Here is a 7,370-nt window from a genome sequence, read left to right as displayed (position 1 = left end):
ACAGAATAAAATGTTTTTGTTTTTAGTTTTGTTTTCAGTTTTTTTTTGTTTTGTTTTTTTTCCTGCCTTTATTTTTAGGTTACGTTTTCCCTTTCCACGCCCGGAAATTTTCTGTTCTATGGGTGGCACATTGACACAATTTTGGGTAAGCTTGAAAATCATTACTTCTTTTTATTTATTTTTTTTTTTTTTCATTTTATTTTATTTTTTGTCTTTGCTTTTTGTTCAGCGGCAAGTTGGGCAGAATCGTTGCCGCGTCGGGAAAATGTTTAGCGGCATTTGGTCTGCCTTTACGCTCTGAGATCAATTTCCGCCGAGGTCAACTGAGCCTTTCATCCTTTCAGTGTTCATAAAATAAGTGCCATTTGAACACTGTGGTCAATGTAATCGACTTGCCACACAACTAAACTTGCTGGCCTTGTGCCAAAATTCGAAACCATTATTAAGGCAGCGAGCTGGCAGAATCGTTAGCATGTCGGGCAAAATGCTTAGCTACATTTCGTCTCACTTTACATTCTAAGTTCAAATTACACCGAGAATAACTTTGCCCTTCATCCTTTCAGATTCGATGTAATCGACTGCCCCCACCTTCATATTTTGGCTTTGTGCCTATAGTAGAAAGGATTTTTAGTATTTTGAGCGAACGTTAGGATGTCGGACAAAATGCTTAGCGGTGACTCTCCCGGACCTTCACTTTCTAAGTTCAAATTCCGCAGAAGTCGACTTTTCCTTTCATCTTTTCGGAATCAATACAATAGAAACAAATAGAGCAGTGGGGTCGATGTAAGCGACTAGCACCCTTCCCCAAAATGTCAAGATTTGTACCTATAATAGAAACGATATCATTATAATATATTGTGAGCGGTCCTTGGGTGACGAGATAGCTGAATCGCTAGCACGCTAAATATACTGCTTCTTGGTATTTGATCACTGGCTTTAACTTCTGAATTCAAATTCCGTCGCGGTCCACTTTGCCTTTCATCCTTTCGGGGTCGATAAAATAAGTACCATGAGCATTGGGTTCAATGTAATTGTCTCACCCATTTCCGCGAAATTGCTAGCCTTGTACCAAAAGTTGAAGTCAATAATTTATTCCAACAGGTTTAATACTGGCGTTATTTACGACAACTTTAGCTGCAATGCTTTCGGAAGGATTGAAGTACGTGCGTTACTTACCGAAAAAACAACGTGGACAAAGAAAATGGTAAGGAAAAATTTATTTTATTCATTTATTTAACCCATTACCTACCAGTGATCTCATATGAGATCACTTAAAACTTTAAAATTTCGTAATTATCTGTCAATATTTACACATATCTAACCTTTTTGTTATATCTACTAGGTATATTTCTCTGATATTCAAATGAGGTTTGCTAATTTTTCACCCAATATCTCGCTTATTTCTATTTAAAATGTTATTTTGAAATGTTATTTTGATCATTCCAGTGTGTTTCTAAGGCTGTTTTATGCTAGAAATCCAAGTTTCATTAAAAAATTCCAGTTAATAGAATTATGGGAGGTAATGGGTTAAGCGAAGATGGCGGCGAACTCATAGAATCGTAGGCACGCCGGACAAAATGCTTAGCGGTATTTCGTCCGACTTCACGTTCTGAGTTCAAATTCCACCGAGGTCGACTTTGCTTTGCTTCCTTTCGGAATCAATAAATTATGTACCAGTGAAACACTGGAATCGATGTAATCGACCAGTTCCCTCTCCAAAATTTTCAGGTTTTGTGCCTTTAGTAGAAAGAATTTATATAAGTGCAGGCATGGTTGTGTGGTTAAGAAGCTCACTTTGCAGCCACATGGTTCCGGGTTCTGACACACTGTGCGCGACCTTGAGCAAATGTCTTCTAGTGCAGTCCCAATATTTTTTTATTTATATATATTTTTTGTTTCTTTGAAGCCTGGTACTTATTCCAGCCGTTCTCTTTTGCCGAACCGCTAAAATAACGACGGCGTAAACACACCGATACAGGTGGTGGGAATACAGACACTGAATCACACACACACATAAATATATATATATATATATATATATATATATATATATATATATATATATATATATATATATATACATACATACATACATACATACATACATACATACGACGGGATTCTTTCAGTATCCGTCAACCAAATCTGCTCACAAGGCTTTGATCGGTCCGAGGCCATAGTAGTAGACAATTGTCCAAGGTACCATGCTGTGGTACTGAACTCGCAACCATGGTGTGTGTGTGTGTGTGTTTGCCTCCCTCTACTGCCGCTCGACAACCACAGTTAGTTTGTTTACGTCCCCGTAACTTAGCGATTCGGCAAAAGAGACGATAGTATATATATCAGACTTTAAAAGCAAGTTAGTACTGAAGTCCATTTGTTCGACTAAACTCTTTCAGGCTGCAAATCCCAGGATTAAAACAAGTTAAAAGTAAAAGGCTGACGAAGAAAGTTTATTTTCAGACCAAGTAGTTGGTCTGAATGCTCATAACAAGATGGCCTCCACTAAAGGTACCCGAATACTAACTAGTTGTGTGAAACAGAATGAAGCATTAAGTTTATCAATTCAAATGTTGTTTCTCCAATAGGCTTCACAAAACTTTAGTGGGTTTGAATCTATGATAGCAAACACTTTTTATCAAGGTTCAGTGCAGTGCAATGGTCTTGTAATAGCAGTCCAGTGCTCTGTTTAGTTGAATATCTGTGAAGATCATTTATTTATCAGATGTCCTGTTTGCTTGTTTAAATCTGATGGTTGTCTAGTATTCCGGTTGGTTAATTCACTTATGACGTCAACTGTTTTGCTGTCAGGGTTTTTAATAGTGTCGTGTTTTGTTTGCTTTTATTGTTGAGAATCCGGTTTTAATCTAATTGCAAAATTTAGTTGGTCAATACTAGGGTGACGCAGGACTGTTTTAGTAGTATTGTAGGCCCCCGGGCACATGGCTCATTGGTTAAAGCATCGGGCTTACAATCGTGAGGTAGCGAATTTGTTTCGCAGATCGAGCTGTATAGTGGTATTGAGCAAGACGCTTTATTTCACGTTGCTCCAGTTCACTCATCTGTAGAAATGAGTTGCGACGTCACCAGTGCCAAGCTGTATTGGCCTTTGCCATTCCCTTGGACAACATCGGTGGCGTGGGGAGGGAAGAGTAGTATACATGGGTGACTACTGGTCTTCCGTAAATTGCTGGTCTTGCCCGGACTTGTGTCTTGGAGGGGAATTCTCTGGATGCAATCCCATGGTCACTTGTGACCGAAAAAGATTCTTTACCTACTTCTACCTTTATAGGCCCCCTGGCAAATCAGTGCTCTGGACTCTACAGTATTCACGTACTGACGGTAGGCCACAACATACATAAATCAGAATTAGGCCCCGAGACCTGTGAGAGCCCTATGCAATTGCTCAATGTGCCTTAAGACGGCACTAGGGTGACATCAGCAAATAGTGTTGAAAAAGAATAATTTCGCAGTAGTTTGAAGTTAGGGTTTCGAATCCCAGGGGAATCCCGTTACCTCAACTTTTGTTTTACCTTCATTATTTTTGTTATTTCTAGTTAATTAGCTGAGTAGAATTTTTTCTTCTTTCAGTCATTTGACTGCGACCATGCTGGGGCACCGCCTTAAATTGTTTTTTTTTTAAATTCTAGTTTGTTATAAAGTATTTAGTTTTGGTCTATATTTCTTAATAGATATAATTTCTTCATTTGATCGGAATTTTTTCAGTCATTTGACTGCGGCCATACTGGAGCACCCACTTAAGCAGTTTTTTTTAAAATTCTAGTTTGTTATAAAGTATTTAATTTTGGTCTATATTTCTTAAATATATTTTCCTCGTGTAATCGAACTTGTACTGGAGTCTTCCCGATGCATTGATATAAAGGAAAAAATTGCTTTATGGGATGTTTATTTGTTGCGCAAAAATCAAAGAGATTACAAATGGGGCATTTTTCTGGTCCTGGGGAACATCAACTGTTTCTTTTGCGCTTCTTTTTGTATTCTTTTTTTCAGTTTACTTGTTGTGCCTTGCAGAGGTGTCGCTATAAGAAAGAAAGAAAGAAAGAAAGAAAGAAAGAAAGAAAGAAAGGAGAGAGTGAAGAAGGAAGAAAGAAAGGAAAGGAAGAAGGGGAGAGAGGGAGGAAGGGAGAAAGAAAGAGGGGAGAGAAAGGAAAGAAGGAATAGATAGATAGATAGATAGATAGATAGATAGATAGATAGATAGATAGATAGATAGATAGATAGATGTTTGGTTGGTTTCAGATAGAAAGATGAATTGTAGTTATTACAAGTGATAATTTTGAATTATTTTTATTTTCTATTTCACAGCACACCTTTAGCAAAAGTGTTCCTGCAGAATATGAAAACCCGTTTATGGCAAACATGTCTACATATGCTACAGACAGGAACTGGATTGTTTCTAATGTTATGTTCCATGTCTTATAATACCTGGATTTTCATCAGCATCATTGTTGGTTCATTTTTAGGATACTTCTTCTTACACCCAGTCATACGAATCCATGCTGATAAAAAAATAAAACGGACAAAGCCATCGGCTGTGGAGATTGCACTGATCGACAATCCGTCAACACGGAGCGTCAAGCAATGAACATCTTTTAATGTGCTTATGTCTCAATGCTTACGTTTTTCTCATAAATAAAATATTCATAATTCTTTATACAATAGGCACTAGGCCTGAAAATTTCTGATGGAAGTGGGACGAGGTGGTCAGTCGATTACACTTATTTTACCGACCTCGAAAGTTTGAAAGACGAAGTTGACATCGGCGAAATTTGAACTCAGAACGTAAAGCTGTTGTTCAAATTCCTCCAAGGTCGACTTTGCATTTCATCTTTTCGGGTTCGATTAAATAAGTACCAGGGTCGATGTCATCAATTTACGCCATCTCCTAAAAATTGCTGGTCCTGTGCCAAAATTTTAAATCATTTGAAACCATTTGAAGGGTAGCTAAGGCGGAGAACTGGCAAACTCGTTAAAGCGTCGGAAAAAATACGCGACGGTATTTGTTTCAACTCTTTACATTCTCAGTTTGAATGCCGTCGAAGTCAACAGCGCTACTCATCCTTTGAGATCAATAAAATAAAGTACCAGCTGAGTACTGTGGTCGATGATATAAACTAACTCTTTTCTCTGAATATTGTTGGCTTTGTGCCTAAGGAAAGTATTATCTTATTGTAACTTGACAGATGACTAAAGACTCCGGTACATTTTTACCTACACTGTGTTACAAAGGAATAATAATAATAATAATAATAATAATAATAATAATAATAATAATAATAATAATAATAATAAATATGAGCAGGAGTAGTGAGGGAGCATCAAATTCCCTTATACAGTACCAGGCAGTGACTCTCATGGTTTCTGCTCTTAACTGATTGGAAGTGTTAACATGTACATATTTTGTCTTGGTATAAAAGATGGACTACAGCAAATATTCTGCTCAATACCACAGATTTGGCTGTCAGTTGTTTGACCATAACCAATTGAGCATGTCCCTTGGTGGCTGGCGATATGCGCATCTCTGATCACGAGCACGAGTAGTGGGGGAGCATCATAGCCATGTGTTGAGAGGAATTCTTTGGATTTTCAATAATTCACCTCTGGAAACATAAGTGTTTTGTTTATCATTCTTCAACAAACCTTATTCAAGGAACTCCCAAATAGGATGGGCCACTTGGCCTGAAGAAAATTCTGACGGAGTCACACCTGCAAGTTCATGCATTGTTTAATCTGATATGAGATCACCATGTCAAGGACATATGATTGTGATGCATGTGCCTGACGTACCCTTGTCAAACAGGTAGTCATGGTGGATATATTGGATTTCGTATATTTGTAAGCCAGTGTCATTTTGATGGCATGCATTACTCTCCCAGTATTAATAATAATAATAATAATAATAATAATAATAATAATAATAATAATAATAATAATAATAATAGGTTGGGGAAAAAGTTCGTGCACCATGTTAATGCTTTTTCATACATTTTTGTGGTGTTTGTTCATTCAGTTCATGTCATGTTCAATGGTGACTTACCGCGTTCGTCGAAAACGCGCTTAGTTTCAACAAGACAATGCAAAGCGGCATACCGCCAGAAAGACCAGCAACAAGACTGAAGAATTGGGTGGTGTGAAAGTTCTGCCGCATCCAGCCTATAGTCCAGACGTTGCTCCATCTGACTGCGGTTTCTTCCGATCAATGCAGCATTTTATGAAAGGTCGCCGATTTGAGTCATTCAATGAAGTTGAAGAAGCCTGTCAAGAATTTTTCGATTCAAAGCCGACCAAATCTGAAAGCTTACAGATCGTTGGCAGAAGGTCGTGGAAAATGATGGCCTTCATCTTGAAGAATAGTTGTTGTTTTTTAATAAATTGTTGCATAAAAAATCATTATTTTAACACGGCGCACGAACTTTTTCCTCAACCTAGGAATAATAATAATAATAATAATAATAATAATAATAATAATAATGGCACAAATGTAGTAAGTTCAGGGAGGGGAATAGTCGATTATGCTAATCATTTTGTCCGGCGCGTTAACGATTCTACCAACCTACCTTAATAATAATAATAACCACCATATCATTATATCACATTTCAAAACCTTCTGTATTTTTCTCCAATGTTTGTTTGCTATCAGAAGAGGAAGAATAGTTTACACCTCCCTTTGTCAGGACCTTCAAGCAAAACTCGTTTAGCAGCATTGTAATTCCATGGACAACCCAATTTACTATGATTATTATAGAGTCCATATCCATTATTCGGAGGCCCCTCGTATCTATGGTCCCTAGAGCCATGGAGCACTCTTGACAACTGCCGAATATGCGCAGAACTTAAGATGGTACTGCTTTCGAGACTGATAGATAACTGGGAATGTATACGCGATCAATCGTACGAGAAAAAAGTTCTCAAGTTTGTTTATTTTCTGTTTATATATATGTATATATACATGTGTATATATATGTATATATACATGTATATCTATGTATATATACATGTATATATATATATATATATGTATATATACATGTGTATATATATGCATATACATGTATATATATGTATGACCCTATCGCATCACCGACTCCTTCACCTGCACTTCTACCAACATCATCTATTGCCTCTCCTGCTCTCTCTGCCATTCTCTGTACATCGGACAAACGGGGCGCCGCCTGACCGACCGATTCGCGGAACACCTCCAAGACATCAACGTTGGCAATGACACCCCGGTATCACGCCACTTCCGTTCTGCCGGCCACTCCTTGCAACAACACCTGTCCGTGTTTGGATTGTCCATGCACAGGGGCCATCCGGACTCCCGTTTGCGCCGTGAACAGGGATTAATCTTC

At 37.9% G+C, this 7,370-nt stretch overlaps 1 long non-coding RNA gene across 1 annotated transcript; it reads left to right on the top strand.

Annotated features, from left to right (window-relative positions):
• Positions 1-7: 7 nt before the first annotated feature.
• Positions 8-6,412, top strand: LOC106869491 (uncharacterized). The gene is made up of 3 exons (XR_001409404.2): positions 8-145; positions 1,102-1,204; positions 4,327-6,412. It is a non-coding gene; the product is annotated as an uncharacterized LOC106869491 (long non-coding RNA).
• The last annotated feature ends 958 nt before the right edge of the window (positions 6,413-7,370 follow it).

Source organism: Octopus bimaculoides, chromosome 8 (assembly GCF_001194135.2).
Source record: "Octopus bimaculoides isolate UCB-OBI-ISO-001 chromosome 8, ASM119413v2, whole genome shotgun sequence".
Taxonomy (NCBI): domain Eukaryota; kingdom Metazoa; phylum Mollusca; class Cephalopoda; order Octopoda; family Octopodidae; genus Octopus; species Octopus bimaculoides.
This window is presented reverse-complemented; position numbering and strand designations above follow the sequence as displayed.